General features: G+C 37.6%; 1 pseudogene; it reads right to left on the bottom strand.

The window, feature by feature from the left end:
• Window positions 1-21387: 21387 nt before the first annotated feature.
• On the bottom strand, window positions 21388-22392 carry LOC114024537 (annotated as a pseudogene).
• Between the last annotated feature and the right edge of the window lie 507 nt (window positions 22393-22899).

Raw genomic sequence — 22899 nt, 5'->3', positions numbered from 1 at the left:
AGCTGCAACTGTTTCCTGAGCTTCTGGCCCACAGACTGAGGGGGAATCAAGTGACTGATCAGAGGGGGATTGCACAGATCTCTTTCCCAGTACTGAGGCAGGAGTCTCTTGCTTTACTGGTTCTTTGATCTGGGTCAGAGTTCTGAGGGGCAGTACTGGGGCTAGGAGGAGCGCTGTCCTGGTGGAGCTTGTTGTGGTGATGGAGAGAAAACACCTCATCCCTTATCATACCACCTTGGAAGAATTGAAAATTTACAGGTCCCTAGAAGTACTTCTGAAAACATCTGTACAAACCCCCGAAGCTTGAGACAGTACACTCTTCACACTGGAAGCAGACTTTTACCTTAACAAAGAGTTTAAAACTCAAGTAATTGGCCGGGATCATGAGTAAGCAGCACAAAAAGAGTCAGACTATATTATCTTACTTTGGTGACAAAGAAGATCAAAACATACAACCAGAAGACAACAAAGCCAAAGCTGTTACATCCAAAGCCTCCAAGAAAAATATGAATCAGTCCCAGGCCTTGGAAGAGCTCAAAAGGGATTTTGACAAGCAAGTAAGAGAAGTAGAGGAAAAACCGAGAGTGATGCAAGAAAATCATGAAAAACAAGTCAACAGCTTGCTAAAGGAGACCCAAAAAAATACTGAAGAAAATAACACCTTAAAAAATAGCCTAACCCAAATGGCAAAAGAGGTCCAAAAAGCCAATGAGGAGAAGAATGCCTTAAAAAGCAAAATTGGCCAAATGGAAAAGGAAGTCCAGAAGATTACTGAAGAAAATACTTCCTTAAAAATTAGAATAGAGCAATTGGAAGCTAGTGATTTTATGAGAAATCAAGACACTGTAAAAGAAATTTAAAAGAATGAAAAATTAGAAAACAATGTGAAATATCTCATTGGAAAAACAACTGACCTGGAAAATAGATCCAGGAGAGAGAATTTAAAAATTATTGGACTATCTGAAAGCCATGATCAAAAAAAGAGACTAGACATCATCTTTCAAGAAATTATCAAGGAAAACTGTCCTGATATTTTAGAACCAGAGGGCAAAATGGAAATTGAAAGAATCCACCAATCTCCTCCTGAAAGAGATCCCCAAAGGAAAACGCTTAGGAATATTGTAGCCAAATTCCAGAGTTCTCAGGTCAAGGAGAAAATATTACAAGCAGCCAGAAAGAAACCATTCAAGTATTGTGGAAACACAATCAGGATAACACAAGATTTAGCTGCTTCTACATTAAGGGACCACAGAGCATGGAATATAATATTCCAGAGAACAAAGGAGATAGGATTACAACCAAGAATCACCTACCTAGCAAAACTTAGTATAAGCCTTTAGGGGAAAAAATGGTCATTAAGTGAAATAGAGGACTTTCAAGCATTAGTGATGAAAAGACCAAAGTTGAATAGAAAATTTTATTTCCAAATACAAGACTCAAGTGGAACATGAAGAGGTAAACAGGAAAGAGAAAATCATAAGAGACTTATTAAGGTTGAACTGTTTATATTCCTGCATGGAAAGATAATATTTATAACTCGGGAGACTTTTGTCAGCATTAGGGTAGTTGCAGGGGAAAAATTATATGTACGTATATATAGATATAGATAGATAGATAGAGGGCACAGGGTGAGTTGAAAATGAAGGGGTCATCTGGAGAATAAGGGGTGAGAGAGGAATATAGTAGGAGAAGGAGAAAGGGAGAGGTAGAACGGGGTAAATTATCCCACAAAAAAAAAAGAAAAGAAAAGGCTCTTATAGTGAAAGGGAAATGGGGGAAGGTAAGAGGGAATGAGTGAATCTTATTCTCGTAGGATTTGACTTAAGGAGGGAATAACATACACACTCAATTGGGTATAGAAATCTGTCGTAGCCTACAAGAAAATGAGGGGGAAGGGGACAAGAGAGTAGGAGAATGATAGGAGGGCAGATTGCAAAAGGGGGTAATCAGAAGCAAATATTTCTGAGGAGGGTCAGGGTCAAAAGAAAGAATAAAATAAATGGGTGGGCGGGATAGGATTAAGGGAAATAGAGTTAATTTTTCACAGCTTGTCTACTATGGAAGTGTTTTGCATAACTGCACGTATGTGACCTATATTTAGTTGCTTGCCTTATCAATGAGGGTGGGTGAGGAGGGAGGAAGGACGGGAGAAAATTTGGAACCCAAAGTTTTAAAAACACATGTTTAAAAAAATGTTTTCACATGCAACTGGAAAATAAGAAATATAGGAAATGGGGTACAGAAATCCATCCTGCCCTACAGGAAAATTGAAGGGGAAGGGGATAAGAGAAGGTGAGAGATAGAAGGGAAAGCAGACTAGGGGAAGGGGTTTTTAGAATGCATGCCATCTCGGGGTGGGGGGAGGGGTGAGATGGGGTGAAAATTAGGAACTCAAAATCTTGTGGAAGTAAATGTTGAAAACAAAAAAAAATATGTTCTAGAAAAAAAGGAAAAAAAAAGAAAAAATATACAAAATGGTTTAGAGGTTATAGAACTTCCTATCTGATGGACTTAAAATTCATTTCTAATGAGAAGCATTAGAGGAAAATCATCTATAAAAATTATTACCAGAATGGGAACAATAATCATACCCTTCCCAGAGGAAAACTCACATTACAGGCACTTCTTTATATTCTCATACCAATAAGAAGTTAACATTAAATTAATGCCATCTGCCAAGAGTAAAGACTTTCAGTATACCTATTTGTGTCATTCTGCTATGAAAAGCTATTATTCTAACATAAAAAGTATTTTATTTTATTTGGCCCTTGTACTTTGTCACTTTAGATTTCTTTCTTTTTTTTTCTTTTGGTCAAAGACAAGGTTTATTAGAACATCCATCATATTCTGGAGACTCTTAAGGAGTCTGAATGTTAGTGAGCTATTGGCTAGATTATAAGAATTTAAGCACTTTAATGGAGACAAGATGGACCTTATATACAGAAAGACTGTGGGAGGGATCTAGGAGTGGCCAGGTAGTTTGGTGTGACTGTAAGTGGGGTCTAAAGAGGATCTGAATGGGAGTGGTCAGTAAATTGTAATGAACAGAACTCCTGGGACCTGGACCACGTGGCCAAGAGAGAATGGAGTCTAGCTAGGATTAAGGGTGGGAAATGGGGGGGACATAGGGAGGTAAAACAATGGAGGACTAGGCTAGATTAAGGGAAACAGAATTAGGAGATTGAGTGTAGCCACAATGAAAGGACAGTTGATAGGATTATAGCCTCAGGGGAATGCCAGAGATTTGGCCATGTGGGAAAGTCCAGGGTTTTTTCCTTTCTGGGGTCCAGATCTCAACCCCATCATTCCTCCCTCAAACAAACGGGACCCAAATTATTTTGGGATAAAGGGCGAGGGTCTCAGCTTCTGAAACTGCTTCCTTCTGGCAAGGGGCATAACACTGTCCCTGCCTCAAGTGGGTCCCAAAGAAGAGTTGACTGGAACAGAGCATAGGCTGCATCCAGGGAACTGTTACTGGTAGTCACTGTTTGCTACCAACTGTAGGTGAATGGCCTGTAGTTGGGGAGACACAAATCTTACAGAAAAGACTGCAGGGCTCAGATATAAAGCAGGGACTAGATTTAGGGCCCAACTTTGAAAGGATAAAACATCCTTAGCTCTGTTTCAATTCAAATAATTCAGTTTTCCAACCATGCAGTATCAAATCCACCTCATAGGCAGACTCAGGAATAGCCAGGTGGGTAACATTCCCTTTCAAAGGAACATAATGGGGAAACTGAGCCAGGAAAATCCCATCTTAGACTGAGACTAAAATTTTTCTCTCAGCTTTTCCCGATGCTGATTTCCCACCAGTATCACATTGTCTGAGTAGCTTGTGGCATTTCTCTCAGATGGTGGATTATTGATTATCAATGGATCATGACCCATCAGACAACTCAAAATAAAATCCCATGGGCTTTTACCTGAAACAACAAGTTTTAGGAAAAACTTTTCCAGGATTTACATCTCAAATTTAAATTTGTCCTGGTATAAAAAGCCAATCATTAGAGATTTCTATACACTTGCAAATTCTCAGCAAGCCATAACCCAAACAAGCTTTTTGGCTTGTTTACACATTAAAACAATAATCAACAATAGCCAAACTATTTTAGCTGTAACCAAATTATGAAAAGTTGCTTGACATAACTGATATAAAAAGTTCACTAATTTGAAACTTGAAACAAACCCATTGTCAATCAGGTAACTTCAGTTTTGTCAAATGCATTTCCAAATTACTTTACACAGAGAATCAATATCTCATTATTAACACTTAAAACTACCACTTTAAAAAGAGTGTCCCTACCCAAGTTCTGAGGCCAGCTTCTTTACCTTGAGCAGGATGTTCTGAACCTGAGTGATGCTTCCAGGCAAAGAATGCCCCAGGGCCCAAGGCCATTGCCAGTGGGACCCATGCTGTAGCTGTTGCCCCTCCCCTCTTCTTCCTTTCCCCAGGTGGGGGTGGGTGAAATCAAAGGTGAGGGGGAAAGAGTGAAATTCTCTTGTCCTATGAGAGGGATTAACAGACACTCTCTAGACTCAAGGGAAGGGAGTGGGAGAAAGGAGTGACCAGTGTTGTAAGGATTTTCAAAACTGCTTAATGATCAATCACAAAACCTCCAGAATCTGCCAAGATATTTTCAGCTATTCTAACTTTTCCCTGTAACCTCCATGAAGGAGGATTCAGGGATGTAGAGTGAAGGGAGTAAGCCTCAGGGAACCAAAAGGCAACTGCAGTTTTCCCCAATTCCCTAGCGCAGAGAGAATTGGTAGAATTGAGCATACGCTTCCAGATAGGGCATCAGTCCTTGTCCTCTATGCTGCAGAAGGTGTACCCAGATCCATGGCCTCAAACCCACCCAGTGGACCGAGAGCCTGAGAGCTTCAGGCCGAGTGTGAGACAGCCTGATAACTGTCTGCCTGAAAAGCACCTCCAAGCATTGGTGCTTGGAGAGTGACCCCAACTGCAGAGCAAGAAAGGGGGGAAGGCAAACATACCTTTCAGTTTTTACTGGAGAAGAACTTGGGGTTAGGCAATTTCCCCATATGGGCCACCAAAATGATGAGGTTTAGGGGTGCTGGGACCCCAAAATCAGAACACGTGGGTCATGCCCAAAAGAATTTGACCCAAGTCTTCTTTCAGCCAAAGACAAGGTTTATTAGAACATCCGTCATATTGGGCAGACTCTTAAGGAGTCTGAATGTTAGTGAGCTATTGGCTATTTCTAAATATGGTATAATATAGAAATAATATCTCTCTCTCTCTCTCTCTCTCTATATATATATATATATACACACACACACACATAATATATTTCTAAATACGGTATGTATATGTGAAACCTCTACAATAGTGAATACTATATTGATCTCCATACTTTTTCTGTGTATTTCCTACTCATATTTTATCTGAAAATCAAAACAATATTATTTTCCCCAACTAAATTGTCTGATGCCCAAAGCCATAACTAGGGTGAAATTGACTGAGCTTTGCCTCAGTGCCTGAAAAAAGAGAGGGAGAGTGTTCCTTCTAGTCCATTGTTCCGTACCTCAAGGTCCTTCCTTAGCCTCCAGATGCATGTGAATGCCTCTGCCTCCTCACCTTGCCACAGTCAACTAATTCCACAATCCTGTCTCCAAGCTGCCCTCTCCCAAGCCTACCTTCTCCTATTTGCCTGCCCTGTCTGCTCTTCCTCCCATCATCTATAACAGCACTTCTTAAACTGTGGGTTGAGACCTCATTTGGGGTTGCAAAAATTTTGTTAACAGTAAAAGATTTCTGAACACATAATAACCAAAAATTAATTAAAAATCAAATGTTTAATGAATCCAAGGTGTTCTGGCAGCACTTACCCATGTTGCATTGCACAACTTCATTGTAGCCTTCATGGTAAGTTCTGAACCCAAAGCATGCCCACTTTGCACTGTGCATGCCCTCAGGCCATGTAGTGCCAAAAGCAGAAATGCAAAATCTTGAAAAAGAGTCTTAAGTGGAAAAGGTTTAAGAAGCTGTTATCTATAAAGTATATTTTGGGAGTGGTGTAATAGGCTATTATAGCATCAGAATTCTCTTTGGGAAAGGTTTTCCTCTCTTCCAGAATGGGTATACATTCATATGTGTTCCACATTCTTCTGCCAGAACTGGAAACCCAACCACATCTTTCATCACGACAATAAAGATCAATGGCAATATCACTGAATACTTGCTTTGGTAACATCACAAGACATTCCAGATACTGGATGAGCTTTCCCTGGCCCAGGTACATCATACCCTGACCTCGTAGCTTCCCCAGAGGACACAAAGTTCCTTTGTTTGAAATATCTGCCTAGGTTGGCATGGACCTCATCACTTAATTAATTTATCCTGGAGCCAGATTTTCTATCAACAGGTGTGTGTATACTCTCACCCTTCCTCTCTACCATCCTTTGAAAGAGCAACTCCAATTTCTGAAAAGTCTTTCCTTTCAAGAAAATGAAAAGTCTAAATTTGAATAGACTAAGCATTCCTTCAGAAAATAAGTGAAGTAAAAACTAGAAATTTACCATACCAACAAATCACAAAATAGGCATAGAACAAGAAATGGAAAACAAAGAAATGATAAACATTTTGAAATGATAAACAAAACTAAAAGTTAATTATTGAAAAGACTGATAATTGAATAAACTTTTAGATAACAAATCAAGTAAAGTCATTAAGAATTTATTAAATTCTCAATATGTGCTTGACACTGTGCTTGGCAGTGGGAATACTAACAGAAGAAAAAAAAATATAGTCTCTGCCCTTGAGGAACTTACATTCAAATGGGGATGACAATATATAGGGGAAAGCTGAAAAGCAGAGAAAGGAGAAAGGAGACACCTAATCAAGGGCATCATGAAAAATAAAGGTCAGAGATTTAGGAATGGGGTCAATAGAGGAACAAATAAATTAATGAGAGAAGGGGCCACAGGGGTGGAGGAATCATGAAAAATGAGAAGTTTGCTGGATTTTGGTGATAAGGGCAGCTTCCAGGGTAAGAAGTTTGCTGGAGTATGGTGGCACAAATAATGTGATTGAGAGAGAGAAAGAGAGAGAGAGAGAGAGTCAAACAAGTGATCATAATAAAAATGAAAGTAAATTCATGACAGAAAAGAAATTAAAAGAATTATCAAAATTTAATGTTAAGATTTATATATTAACAGAACTAAAAATTTAGATGTGATTGCCCTTTAAACAACAACAAAAAAAAACTTCAGAGTAACCAAATATGAAATATAGATCTTTAAAAATAAAAATCAGAAAGTTAAATTGAACAACCCAGAAAGGAATTATTACAGAAAAACAAGCAAACAAGCAGAAAAATATTGGTCTATACAAATTCATGTGACATCTATCAAGTATTTAAAGAGGGATTAATATCTATTTGATAAAATTCTCAATAACTGAGAAGGAATGGATGTTATTAATTTTATGAGAATATATAGACATCATTTCTTAATCAGAAATGGAAAATGGAGAAAGAAAACTGTAGAGCAACATCACTAATAATATTGGTAAAAAGATTCAACCAAATCCTAGCAAAAAAAGCTGCATAGTTATACTCATATTTAAACATGCATGCAAAAAAAAATGATCAAGTGAGATTTTTAATAGGAATGTAAGAATGATACATTAGAAAAACAATTAACTTAATTAAGCAGGAACAAAATCCAACATTACATGATTATCTTTTTTTAAATGTTTTCCTTTTTTCAAATACATAAATGCAAAATATTATTTATTTTTAAGGGGCGTAAGCTATTAATAACTGGGGAGTATTAGAGAAGGTCTCATATATGAGTTCACTTCTGATGCCTTTTTCCAAAAATATTCAATATAATTTTTAACCTTATCTTGTCTTAATCTTGTTACATTGAGACTTGTTATTTTTGAAGCAGAGATGCAATTTTTTTCCAATTTTTTTAACATGTGTTTTTAAAACTTTGGGTTCAAAATTTTCTCCTTTCTTCCCTCCCCACCCACCCTCATTGAAAAGGCAAGCAACTTGATACAGATTATATATGTGTAGTCATGCAAAACACTTCCATAGTATTCATGTTGTGAAAAACAAAGTATATTTCCCTTCATCCTATCCTGCCCCCCATTTATTCTATTCTTTCTTTTGACCCTGTCCCTCCTCAGAAGTGTTTGCTTCTGGTTACCCCTTCCCTCAATCTGCCCTCCCATCTATCAACCCCCTGCTCTCTTATCCCCTTCCCCCCCATTTCCTGTGAGGTTAGATTTCCATACCCAACTGAGTGTGTATGTTATTGCCTCCTTAAGCCAAATCCACCAAGAATAAGATTCAATCATTCCCTCTTACCTTCCCCCATTTCCCCTCCACTGTAGAAGCCTTTTCTTGTCTGTTTTATAAGAGATAATTTATCCCATTCTGCCTCTCCCTTTCTCCTTTTCCTAGTATTATCCTCTCTCAACCCTTAATTTTAGTCTCCAGGTATCACCCCTTCATCTTCAACTCACCCTGTGCCCCCTATCTATCTAACTATCTATATATATATACATACATATAATTTTTACCCTCCAACTACCCTAATACTGACAAAGGTCTCATGAGTTACAAATATCATCTTTTTATGTGGAAATATAAACAGTCCAACCTTATTAAGTCCCTTATGATTTCTCTTTCCTGTTTACCTCTTCATGTTTCACTTGAGTCTTGTACTTGAAAGTCAGATTTTCTATTCAGCTCTGGTTTTTTCATCAAGAATGCTTGAAAATCCCCTATTTCACTAAATGACCTTTTTTTCCCCTGAAAGATTATACTCAGTGTTGCTGGATAGGTGATTCTTGGTTGTAATACTAGCTCCTTTGCCCTCCGAAATATTGTATTCCATACCCTCCAATTCCTTAAAGCAGAAGCTGCTAAATCTTGTGTTATCCTGATTGCGTTTCCACAATTCTTCAATTTTTTTTTCTGGTTGCTTGCAATATTTTCTTCTTGACCTGGGAACTCTCAAATTTGACCACAGTATTCCTAGGAGTTTTTCTTTGGGGATCTCTTTCAGGAAGTGATTGGTGGATTCCTTCAATTTCTATTTTGTCCTCTGGTTCTAAAATATCAAGGCAGTTTTCCTTGATAATTTTTTTTAAGGCAATTTGGATTAAGTGACTTGCCCAGGGCCACACAGCAAATAAGTGTCAAGTGTTTGCTCTGAGGTCACATTTGAATTCAGGTCCTCCTGACTTCAAGGCTGGTGATCTATCCACTGTGCCACCAGCTACCCTGATAATTTCTTGAAAGATGATGTCTAGGCACTTTTTTTGATCATGGCTTTCAGATAGTCCAATAATTTTTAAATTCTCTCTCCTGGATCTATTTACTAGGTCAGTTGTTTTTCCAGTGAGATATTTCACATTGTTTTCTATTTTTTTCTTTCTTTTGGATTAGTTTTATAATGCTTTGATTTCTCACAAAGTCACTAGCTTCCAAGTGTTCTATTCTAATTTTTAAGGAAGTATTTTCTTCAGTAACCTTTTGGACTTCCTTTTCCATTTGGCCAATTTTGCTTTTTAGGGCATTCTTCTCCTCATTGGCTCAAAATCCTTTTTGAGCTCTTCCATGGCCTGGGACCAATTCATATTTTTCTTGGAGGCTTTGGATGTAGGCGCTTGGACTTTATTGTCTTCTTCTAGTTGTATGTTTTGATCTTCTTTGTCACCAAAGAAAGATTCTATGGTCTGACTCTTTTTGCTCTGCTTGATCATGATCTCAGCCAATTACTTGAGTTATAAAGTCTTTGTTAAGGTAGGGATCTGCTTCCAGTGTGGAGAATGTACTGTCCCAAGCTTTGGGGGTTTTGTGCACCTATTTTCAGAGATACTTCCAGGGACCTGCAAATTTTCATTTCTTCTAAGGTGCTATGATCAAGGGTGAGGTGTTTACTCCTTTCCTGGCCTGTGCTCTGCTCTATGAGTTACCGATCACAAGCACTCTTTTCTGTCTTGGAACTGTGAGGAAGATTTCCTCTCCACCACCAGTATAAGCTCCACCACACCAGTGCTTCTCCTTGCCCCAGGACTACCACCCAGAACTGTGACCCAGATCCAAGCATGGGCAAAGCAAGAGAATCCTGCACCAGCAAAGAGATCCTTGTAATCCCCCTCTGATCAGCCACTCAATTCCCCCTTAGTCTGTGGGCGTGAAGCTCAGGAAGCAGTTGCTGCCCCAGGGCCAAGCTCGGGGACTGGGACGGGGACCATGCTTCTCTCTCTCACAGCAGACATAGACTTTTCCCACTGACCTTCTAAGTTGTCTTTGGCATTTGTGGGTTGAGAAATCTGAAAACCACCGCAACTGCCCACAATTCAGTCCTCTGAGGCTTGCTCCAGGTTTGCTGAGGCCTGCCTTGCCTGCATGCCCATGCAAAACTTGCACACCTCTCTCAGTCTAGCGTGATATACCTCTCTGATCAACCATCCAAGCTGTCTTGGCCTGTAAATTTGTATCATTGTGTCTTTTTGTGGGTTCTGCTGCTTTAGAATTTGTTTAGAGCCTTTTAGCATAGTTATTTGGAGGGGTTTGGGGAGAGCTCAAGCAAGTCATTGCTTTTACTCTGCCATCTTGATTACGCCCCCCAATAATCTTAATTAATATAGAAAAAGCCTTGGACAAATTACAGCATATATTTAAGCTAAAAACCCTAAAACATCTAGGCATAAAAGTACAATTTAATTATACATGTGCATATACAACCATTATATATACATATGTACATATATGTACATATACATATATATACATATACATATAAAATTGTTTGCAATATAGAAAAACTCAGCTTTTTCAACAAGTGTAGAAATTACTTTTTTCAATATTGTTCTAAAAAGTTTATTTTGACAATTGTGATTGCTGTTAAATCCAATGATGCTTCATTCTTTTCTTCTCTTCTAATTTGTACAGAATTCTTCCATACTATCTTGGTTTCTTAAGAATAATAACTTTAATTCACGAATATTTTCAACAACAAAAATGTTATTGACATTTTATGGGCATGGAAATTGTGCTGTTCTTGAACCCAGAGAGCCAGAGAAGACAGTTTAGAGAATCCTCGTTGTTTGTTCTTTGTTTCTATGTTCTCAGTACCTTACCCTGTCTGACTGATGAGTAGGTTGGGATTATATGTCTAGTATTGCAGTATTAGTGTGTGACAATAGATACATTCTTTCTCCTTTCTTTCTTTCTCACGAAAGCAAACAAAACTAACTGAAAAACCTTAACCAACCACTCAATATGTCATATTATTTCATATATTTTTCAATTTAATGAAAACCTAGCAGTTTGTTACATGGAAGATGCATTGCTCATATGCTCTTGGGAGATCTAAACTTTTTTTTTTTTCCCCTGCACTCTAAATGTTTCTTGTAATCCCTTTTGGTAATAGGATTATATTCAACAAAGAATTTTAAAAAAGAACAAGAATAAGAGATGACATCAAGCAAATGTATAGAAATAGAAGATAGGCTAGATTTAAGTGAGGCTAGTGAAACTGAGAGATGGCAGGTGAACAATCTGAGAGCTGCACTGATAGTCTTGAAAGGTCAGAAGGTGATGAAGACAATAAAACATGGGGTAGGACCCCAATCCCCACTAAAATGGAACTTATGTAAGGACTTACAAGAGGCAATTTAGTGGGCAGAGTTCTGGATGGAAAGTCAGGGCCATTGGAGCCAGGGAATGGATTCAGATTTTCTCTCTTTCTCAAATATTTCATGCAGAAAGAATCTATAAGCATTGTGCTACACTGACAAATGAAAATTGAATTTTTCGTGAATTATAGGTATTCATGTTTCACTGGCTTCTCATGAGCTACACAATCTAACTCACTAAGGTATTTGGGACAGATAAGTTAATACAAGTTTAGAGACCCTGGACTCAGTTTGACTGTGAGGAAAACCTGAGTCCAAATCTTTATTCAGACACTTGATGAGATGTGTGATCCTGAATGATTTACTTAACCTCTACATGCCTCAGTTTCTTCATGTATAAAATGATGGGATTGGACTTGATGAAACCTAAGGCCCTTTCTTGTTCTAAATCTGTCATTTTATGGACCAGTCCCACAAAATGGACAAGGATAGAAGAGGTATAAGCTACATTGATTAAATGAACAATACCTGATACATGTAATGGTTGCTTAATAAATGCTAGTTAACTGAGATCACAATTTTTTGGGGGGGTGTTTATTGCTATCAAGGTTTTTTTTCCTTTTTTCAACATTTTGACATATCTGTAATTTCAAAACTAAGAGTGCTTCACTCAATAAGAATGATAAGAATCCTTATGTGACTTACTGGACAGGTTCATAAATTGTTGTCCCCCAAATTCATCACCTGGTGTCTAATTTTTTCCATGATATATGTTTGGCTATTTTCCTTTTAGATGTGAATTCTTACTTTGTGCCACACTTCTTTCCCAGCTTCCCTCAGTTATATCAGGCTCTATTCTTCCAGGAATTTCTTGCTTTTTCCTTCTTTCACCCTCTTTTCATATTATCCCAGAATCTCAGAATTAGAAAAGCTCTCAGAGATCTTCTATTCTAAACTGTGTCCAAAGAAGAATCACTTTTATGACATCCTAAATAAGTGGTCACCCAGTGTTTGCTTGGATGCCTCAAGTGAAGGGAAATGCCTACATTTTGAGTTAGTCCACTTTAGGATTGCTCTACTTATTTGCAATTTTTTCCTTGAATGTAATACAAATCCACTTGGCAATTTCCTTTTTTTTCATGTTTAGCCCTCTAAGGCCAAGGAGAATTCTAATCTTTCTTCCACATGACATCCTTTCAAATACTCAAAAGATAACTATCATGCCCCTCTTCTACCAAGAATCTTTTCTCTTGGCTAAACCTCTATATATTTATCAAATATTTTCTAATGAGTTCTCTTCATTGTTGTTAATTCCAAAATGAACAGAACTTCAGCAGAGTTGAGGTGGGGGATAAGTACGTTTCATTAGGTCCTTCTGCAGTTCAGGATCTACTTTAGCCACCTATTTCCACTTATACATACCAGCAATGTCTTCTGAAAGACATCCACAAGGCAAAAACAATATCACCACCCACATGTTGAGACTGTTAGGAATATGTTCTCACAAACACTCTGCTGGAGGCCCTGTCATTGTAATGCTCTTCTCTGTCTCTGCTTATTTCATTCCTAGAATAGATAAATAGCTTCCTGCAAGATCGAGGATGGTGTTTCAAGCTTCAGGGTAATGAGACAGAAACATTCATACTGGAAAGATGGCAGTTTAATATATAAAATAGTCTCAAACACAAATGTGTCAGAGCCAATGGAGTCAGATTTTTCATTCCTTGGTTCAGGGAATGTATTCAGATTTTCTCTCTCTTTCTGAAATAAGTATTTCATGCAGAAAGAGTTTATGGGAATGTGTTACATTGACAAATGGAAATTGATTTTCCCATGAATTATAGGTGTGTGTGTTACATTGGACTCTCATGAGTTACACAGTATAGCTTACATACTATTTGGGACAGATAATTTGAAGCAAATTTAGGGACCCTGGATTCAGTTTGACCATGATAAATAAAGGTTGCATAGGGTATGTATGGAGGGGAATCTGGTTAAATGACATTCTTGATGGCACCATGAAAGATGAACTCTGAGGGGGAAAATGTTCTTTACTAAGATTTGAACCCCACACTTCATTTTCAGGTAGTCTGTCTGGAGAATTCCTTGTATAGTGAAATGACGAACACCCTGCACATTTGTTAGGTGTTATAGTAGATAGAGTGCTAGACCTGAGTTTAAAACCTGTTTCAGACCTTTACTAGGCGTGTTACTTTGGGCAGGATGTTCAGCCTCATTTCCTCTTCTGTGAAATGGAGATAACAATAGCATTTAATTCACAGTGTTTTGTGAAGAAATGAGAAAACATATGTATAATTCTTCATATACTTTAAAACACTACATAACTGTTGGCTACTACTACTACTACTACTACTACTACTACTACTACTACTACTACTACCACTACTACTACTACTACCATTATTATTATTATTATTAATTATTAAGCACCAAAGATTGACCATGATATGGATTGTAGTTTGAGTCAGAAGGCCATATAGTCTAATAAATTAATTTTAAGGATGAAGAGACAGGTTAAGAGAGAGAAAATTAATTGCCCAAGATCATAGAAGTAGTAAAAGGGAGAGTAAGAATTTGAACTCAGGGTCCTCTAATTTCAAATCCAATATATTTTCTATTATGATTCATAGTCCTCTGTAGCAGCAGACCTTCCTTTTGAAAGTAAACACCTTTTAAAAGAAGCAGTGGAGTAAAAACTGAAAATATATGAAGATTGTAGGGTTTGTTTATTTCTGGTCTGCTCTGCATTCCCTGTCTGCTTAGCATGGTGGTTAGATGTCTGGATTTGGAGTCAAAGAATCTGAGTTTGTATTCTCTTCTAGACATTTGATACCTGTGAAACTTTACACAAGTTATTTAACTTCTCTTGGAGTTGTATTCTCTTTGGTAGAATGAAATCTTTGGAGTAGATCATGGATCTAGAAAGGATCTCAGAGAACATGAAATGCAATGCCATCTCTTTTTTTAAAAATGAGGAAATCCATGGAAGGACTTACTCAGGGTTACATAGGTAGCAAGTATCAGTGTTGAGATGGAAACCAGATCTTCTATCTTTTCAGGGTGTCCTGCTGTCTTTAGGGAGCTATCCAGTTTTTAATCCATAATCTTAGTCACATCATCTCCTCTACCAAAACACTCCTTCATTGCCTCTTTGTGGTGTGGATGTGATCCAGGTTCTGAAAGGATATACCAGTGAAGCAGATGCACCAGTAGGTCTTACCAAGTAGGAAAGTCTTGGAGTCTGATCCCAGTGACAGACTGTTGAATCTGTGACACAAGAAGCAGATTGCTGAAGTGCAGAAAAGTCCATCACATTAAGGCCAGCTACCATGGGATGCATTTCTCATGTACAATAATGAAAAAAGATATGAAAGAGTTGCAATCCATATCAAGAAAGGATCTACCCACACTGATTCAATCATAGAGCTTTCCAAACACCGTAAAAGTTAATAATTTTTATTTAACAGTGCTTGTAGGGTAAATTTACTTCTAATAAGTCTGAGTGGATGACATTGGATAACGTTTACATTTTAATAAGAGGATCCTAACCATCATTAGAGGCAGCCCTGTTGTGGAAGATACAGAGCCAGCCTAGGAGCCAGAAGGCTTGGGTTTAAGTCCTGTCTCTGATGCATACTGGCTGGGTAGGTTGTTTAACCTTTCTTTTTTTCTGGTATTCTTGACTTTATTGTTTTTTTTTCTTTTTTAAAAAATATATTTATTTTACTGAACTTAGGAAATAAAACAAGCATTTCCATAACATAGTAGAATAGAAATTCTCCCAGACTCTAAGTTTCAGAGAATTATTGACATGCATTGAGAGAGAGAGAGAAAATTTGCTCAACCAAGAGTTTCTTATGTCAAAGAAACTCAGGCTGAACTCTCTGCTTCTTTATCTTAGCCATCAAACCCTAAAGGAGTTAACAGCATGCAATTCAACTGAAAGAGACAAGATCAGCTTTTAGGCTCTAAAGTCAATGTGGTAAAGTACAGCTATTTAGAAACTTAGAGTGTTTTGCATTAAGTAATCTAGATGGATTAAATTTTCCATTGTAAAGGACCTGGCTCAAGACTGAAGGGTTACTAATGTTATCAATAATGCAGTATAAAAGCAGAGGTGAATCAAAAGACTATTTCTCTTATCTCCCATCCCTACCTAAGCAGACTCTTTTACATTATGTTTTGGCCCATAGACTATTATGAGTGCAGAATTAAGAGTTGCTACACAGAGGAAGTCAGGGCACAATGTATGTGGGGTAGCAGACCAGAGAATTAGCTCCTCATACTCAGAAGCTCTCTGGGTGAGTAGAGGAACAAAATAGTATAATACAGATGTATTTATCTACACATATATTCAATTTCTCAATCTACAGAATATATATCTCTGTGAGTGGATATGAGGAGAAAGAGAGAGCGTGAAGGAGAGGGGGGTGAGGAGAGGTAGAGGCAGAGAGGATAATTTGATGAGCTAGAGAGAGTCCTAAGAACTCAAGAGATTAGTAAAAATACTATTTAAAAATAAACTAATTCTTGAATAAGAACAAATTCTAAAAGGTGCAGGTAAGGCAAGGCAGGGTGGGGGAGGAGGATTCTAAGTATGGGAGATGTCCTGGACCGAGTTGAAGAACTGGAGATGGAATGGTATGTTTGGGGAAGAAGAAGTAATTACTCTTGCTACAATATAGTGTTTATAAAAGGGAGTAATGTGCAATAAGCCTGATAAGATAAGGTGGAGTCAGATTATGAAGAATTCTAAAACTATTCATTTTACCCAGAAAGGCTTTCTGGAGATTGTGAGAAATTTTTTTTTAATTTTGCATACTTCTTTGTTTGTTTTTACTAACTACTTTTTACTAACTAGAATAGTTTATGACCAAAGAATAATATTTGATATATTTTGCTATACAGTCATTTCAGTAGTATCTGACTCTTTGTAACCCCATTTGGGGTTGTCTTGGCAAAGATACTGGAGTGATTTGCTATTTCCTTCTTCCAGCTCATTTTGCAGATGAGGAAACTGATTCTTGCCCAGTGTCACAAAGCTAACCAAAGTCTGAAGACAGATTTGAACTCAGGTCTTCCTGACTTCAGGCCTGGGACTCTACCCAATGTACCACCTCATTGCTGTTTTTGATACCTACCTATACTTACATTTTTATTACCCTCTTATGTTGATATGTCTTCTTTCTGTGACCAAATCATTCTTTATTTTCTCTGATTTTCTTCCCTTCTCTTTCCATTGGCTACATATTTCTTTTCTTCTCAGTACTGACTGACCTTTCTATGATGTGATTTTCTAACCACACTTAAATTACCTGACTCTATTATTCTTCCAGGTCAAAGTTAGGGACAATTATTGGACCTATGATTTTGCTGGGATGGTGAATCTCTCTCTAATAACCTTCTTGAAACTTAATCATAAAGAGTTGCCTAGGGCCCAGCACAGTGAGTGTATATCAAAGACAGAAGATTGTCTTCCTAGTTTTGAGGCTAACTTTCTTTACTGAAACTATTAACTACTTCCTTAAAAAAAGTGGGTTAGAAAACTATAGCCATCTCTTCACTTGCATTTGCTTAAAATTTTTCATCTAGTTTCTTCTCTGTCTAAATCAGAGCCTGAAAGTGAAATAAAAAGTGAAACAATGCTATTTGGTTTTGATGAAGTGTGGCAATGCTAGAATGAAATGGAACTATTTGTGATTAAGTGCAGTACAATTTGAGACACTACCAGCATTAGTTTGTGTATGATTCCAGAATGCATTTTTAATAATGTAAAGCAACATCTAGGAAGGGGGAAAAGATCTAATTTTCTTTGCCCTTTTAGGCTTAATGCATCCACTAAATTATTCAAGAGCAATTGGTCTTTGAAGAAAAATATCAGTGCTGTGGGCTATATCTACATTGATCAACTGCCCCTACTCACCTTGTATGTGAATTAGAGCTGTCAAAGGGCAGCTGTTGCCTGAGATTCCAACTGCAAGCAAATGCATGGTGTTGTAGTCAAAGACACTAATCAAGTCAAACTGCCCTATGGGATTGGGGTAAGAATTTGTATAACAAAAGACACTGATTCCTATAGACATTTGTGAAATGGCCAAAAACAGAAGTTCTCCTGGTAAAAAGTTGGGGAAAAGTTGGACTTTGTCATCCAAGGAATGTAAATGAGAATTATGCCTTTTGAACATACTACTACTATTACTATTACCACTACTAGTAATAATAATGATGATAGCTAACACTAAGATTTGCAAAGTACCTTACTAATGTTATCTCATTTGATCCTCCCAACAGCCCTAGGAGATAAGTACTCTTATCCCCATTTTACAGATGAGAAAAGTAAGGCAGACAGAGGCTAAATGTTTTGACCAAAATCACAGAGCTAATAAGCATCCAAGGCTGGATTTGAACTCAAGTCTTCCTAACTCCAGATAAATTGCTCTATCCACTATTAATAACCAAAAACTTTGTTTTGGAGGGAAAAAAAAGAAATGATTATCATTGTACAACTGTGATACATTATCAAAAGGCAGAGTGGACACAATGATATACATAGATTCCACATGACCCACAGTCAAACACCTCCTCAGAAATTTGTTTATTATATAACTATGAGCAAGTCATTTAAATGCTCTGAACCTGAGTCTCTTCCTTGATAAAGGGATGATAATGCATGTAATGTCTGTCCATCTTACAGTGTTACTATGAAACTAAAATGTGTAAGAACCAAGTGGTAGTTTGCAAACTTGTAAAGCACCATAAAAATGTTAGTTATTATTAAAATAAGCTTAGGCCTCCCCCCATCCTTTTTTTTTTAATTAGAGATATCTATAATAACTCACTCTTATAATAGAAAGAGCACTTAAATGTTTACAAAGTACTATGTGAAGAATAGGTGAGGACTGATATTCTAATGGCTCTGGGATCCTATAAATGCCAAGGCTCTTATGAATTATATGTCATGACCCACCCATATTATTTCATTTCCTGGGATTCTTGTCCTGTGCACATGTGCACAGACACACGGACACACACACAGACCACACAGACACACACACACACACACACACACACACACACACACACACACACACACTCTTCCATAATGATTAACCCAAGTTCTGTAGACAATCCTCTAAGGCTTTTACTATTTTGTGGGCACAAATACAGGATCAATCTATTCATCTGTTATCTTTCCCTCTTGTAATTTCTACTGAAGGCACTGCTTCCCATCCAGACTCCCAGATTTAAAAACTTGGAATCAGCCTTGTTCTTTCCTATCCCTCATTACCTGCCCCATTACCCTAGAATCAATATTTAATCAGTTGCCAATAATATTTTTAATTTTCCCTTTTCCTCACTTGTATTACTATCTTCCTAGTTTGCTCCATCATCATCTCTCATCTGAGCCATCATAATAGTCTCCTTATGAGTTTCCCTGATTCCAGTTTCTCTCCTCTTATTGTTACAAAATTAATATCCCCAAACCATAAGTAAGACCATAACATTCCCCACTCAGGAAGGCCCCAGTGGCTCCTTATTGTATCCAAGGTAAAATACTGTTGATCATTGTATTTAAAGTCTATCAAAATCTGGGTCCCTGATAAATATCAAATTTCTCCTCATTTTGCACTCTGGTAAAAACAATTGTTCCACTTACCATTTCCTATATTCAACATAAACTCTGTGAGATGTGTTACAGGTCTAATTCCCATTTTACAAAGGTATAAACTTGTTCAGTGAAGCAAAGAGATTTCCAAGTTGTTAAATGGCAATGTTAAGATTTGAACCCTGCTCCTCAGATTACAAATGCCCTTTCTATTCTATTCTATCAGTGTCATTTAGATAACTTTCTTTAACTTCTTCAAAGCACCAGAATTTTCTCCATCACTAATCAGGCAAATATTCCTTTAAATGGTGAGGAATTTTCTTTCTTTTAAATAGAGACTGTGAGTGAAAACTTTTCCTATAACTAGTTTCAAAGTACATCATTGCAGATGTCAACACAAAAGGCTTCTTTAAAGGAATATGTTCAGTTCTTCAATAATGAAACATATGATTCAATATCCTGCTGCAGGAAGATAATTTGTTTCCTAGGCTACCATCATTTGAAATATAATTTGTACAGAAAAGAAAGTATCCAAAATTGGAAGGGTGGGGGCAACTCTTTTAATTTTTGTTTTGGAAATTTTTGTCTAGAAAGCATTTGAGATAGCCTAAGGAGAAAATTAATATCACAAAGTACATTGTGTGTAATTTTTTCATTCAATATACATTACAAGGGATTCTGTCAGTATATCAGCATTTAATGGTTCAGTCAGTGATCCTACTACTATGTACACATAACAACTCATATCAACTTCAAGGCAAATAGTAGAGGTTATTTATGTTAATTTCACTGTGGGAGGTTTAAATCTCTGGCATTACTTCATCCTTACTCCTTTGAGCAATAAATTGCTAAAGATGCTTTCTGAAAGAACATCTGCTCTAAGTTAAAGTTTCAAATGTCTTTTTTCCTTCTATTGCATTATCCCAGAATCCAAAAATTATATTTTTTCAATTATTTAGTGTTTTTTCAGTTGTATCTGACTCTTCCCCCATTTGGGGTTGTCTTAGCAAAGATGCTAAAATGTCTTGCTGTTTCCTTCTCAGCTCATTTTACAGATGAGGAAACTAAGACAAACAGGGTTAAACAACTTGCCCAGGGCCATGTAGTTAATAAGTGCTGGAGGCCAGATTTGAACTCAAAAGATGAATTTTCCTGACTCCAAGCTCAGCACTCTACCTACTGTGCCAACTAACTGCCCAGATATATAGATATAGATATAGAGATATGTCTATGTCTATGTCTATGTGTGTACATGTAAGTATATAGATATATGGGTATATGGATGGATATGTGCATGTATGTGTGTGCTCACACGTGTGTGTGTACATATAATTATGTTATATTGTATGTATATATGTGTATATAAATTTTCCTAAAGTATGACACCCAGAACTTCATGCGGTATTCCAGCTGTCTGACCTAGGCAAAGTACAGCAGAATTATCACTATCCTTTTCTTATGCAGGTTACAATAGGTTTTGATTTTCATTTGTTGCTGTGTCATTCTGATTCTGGAGATCAACAAAACCCAAAGACTTTTTTTTTCCCTGTAAGAAGAACTGTTGTCCAATGATAGCTATTCTTATGAACCTGAATACCAGTTGTGTTACCTCTGACTGATCCAAGCCATTGGTGAAATACGGCATTTTTCTAGAGAAAGACCACACTATTTGGCCTTTGCTTGTTTGGACTTTGTGATAATTGAGCTAGCTGTTAAGATTGAAGTTGACATTTTCAATATTCTAGAGAAAATGACTAAAGCAAAGAAGAACATAAAGAAATTCATAGTTTATAGATTAAAGAAGAGAAACTATTTCCATGTACTTTTGAAGTAATCATATACACACTAGCAAGATAATAACCATGTAAGATGTGTCTAGCTTTGCTAAGAATTTTATATACTAACTACTAATTATTAAGATATCTGTTCTTTTTTACTGCACTGAATGTGGTGACTTTATTGATGGTACACAATATAGGACTCTAGGTTTCTCCCCCCTACTGCAGGGATGCTTTGGGACAAGGATGTGAATGGGACATGGAATCCTAGTACAGGAATGCAGGTTAGGAACATAGGCTCCCCAGTGGTTTGAACTTTTTTTTTTTTGGCTGAGGATGAAGGTCCCTGACTTTCCATTTTATTTGTTGGAGGCCATGAGGTCTACTACACAGTTGCTATAACCATACTCATTGTCACCAGGAAATGAGCTTGACAAATTGGTTGTTGAGGGCAATACCAACACCAGCATCAAAGGTAGAGGAGTGGGTGTTGCTGTTAAAGTCACAGGATACAACCTGGTCTTCTGTGTAGCCCACGATGTCCTTCAATTTTCCCTGTGATGCTTGCTTCACCATTTTCTTGGTATCATCATATTTTGCAGGTTTCTCCAGGTGGCAGGTCAGATCCACAACAAATACATTGGAAGTAGGATTGCAAAAGGCCATGCCTATGAGCTTCCCATTCAGCTCAGGTATGACCTTGCCTACAACCTTAGCAGCACCAGGGGAAGCAGGGATGATGTTTTGGGCAGCACCACGTTCATCACACCACAACTTAGCAAAGGAGCCATCTACTATCTTCTGGTTAGCAGTAATTGTATGGATTATAGTCATGAGTCCTTCCACAATGGCAAAATTGTCAAGAATGACCTTGGCCAAGGAGGCCAAGCAGTTGGTAGTATAGGAAGCATTAATGACAATCTTAAGGGAATTATTATATTTCTCATGGTTCACTCCCATCACGAACATTGGGGCATCAGCAGAAGGGGCAGAGATGATGACCCTCTTGGCTCCACACTTCAAGTGAGCCCCAGACTTTTCCATAGTGGTAAATATTCCACTGAACTCTACAACATAGTCAGATCCAGCATCAGTCCATTTAATATTGGAGGGATCCCACTCCTGGAAGATGGTAATGGTTTTTCCATTGATCACCAGCTTTCCATTCTCAGCTTTGCCTTGACAGTGCCCTTGAACTTGCCATGAGTGGAATCATATTGAAACATATAAACCATGGAATTGAGGTCAATGAGGGAGTCATTGATAGTCATGATGTGTACTCCACCTGAGGTGAATGCAGCCCTGGTCACCAGGCACCCAATATGGCCAAATCTGTTGACTCTGTTCTTCACCATCTTGTTTCAGGGTTGGGACTGAAGCAGCAGATCCCTCTGCTGTTCCTGTCCTTGTTCTCATCCCTCTTGCCCTCTGGATCCATGAATACTACCTCAGATGAAGAACTCCACCCTCTTCTCCTCTAATATCTACCTTTCTCTCCTCTTAATGCAGGAAGGAAGTGAAAGTCCATAGGATATCTATTCTTTAAAGCCAAACTTTTACTAAGTGACATGTAATTAGTTTACATTTCTGCTCTTAGGTATGATACAATCTGTTTCTGAAATGTACACCACTTCTCTTCCATGTGACCCTTCAAGGGAACACCCTGATTTAGTGAAAAACCCTTTTCAAGATTGAGGAGAGGGAGAATCCTTTTACATATTCTTAGAGGCAGTATACGAATAAATTTACTAAAATATTCGTAGCTTTTGACCCTGATATATACCCAAAATATTTAGAGCAGCATGCTTTGTAACGGAGAATTGGAAACAACATAGGTGCCCTTCAATTGGGAATAGCTAAACAAATAACAG

This window comes from Vombatus ursinus, unplaced genomic scaffold (assembly GCF_900497805.2).
Source record: "Vombatus ursinus unplaced genomic scaffold, bare-nosed wombat genome assembly UNPS02014821.1, whole genome shotgun sequence".
In the NCBI taxonomy this organism is placed as follows: domain Eukaryota; kingdom Metazoa; phylum Chordata; class Mammalia; order Diprotodontia; family Vombatidae; genus Vombatus; species Vombatus ursinus.
Note: the sequence above shows the minus strand (reverse complement) of the source record. Positions and strands in the feature narration are given on the sequence as shown.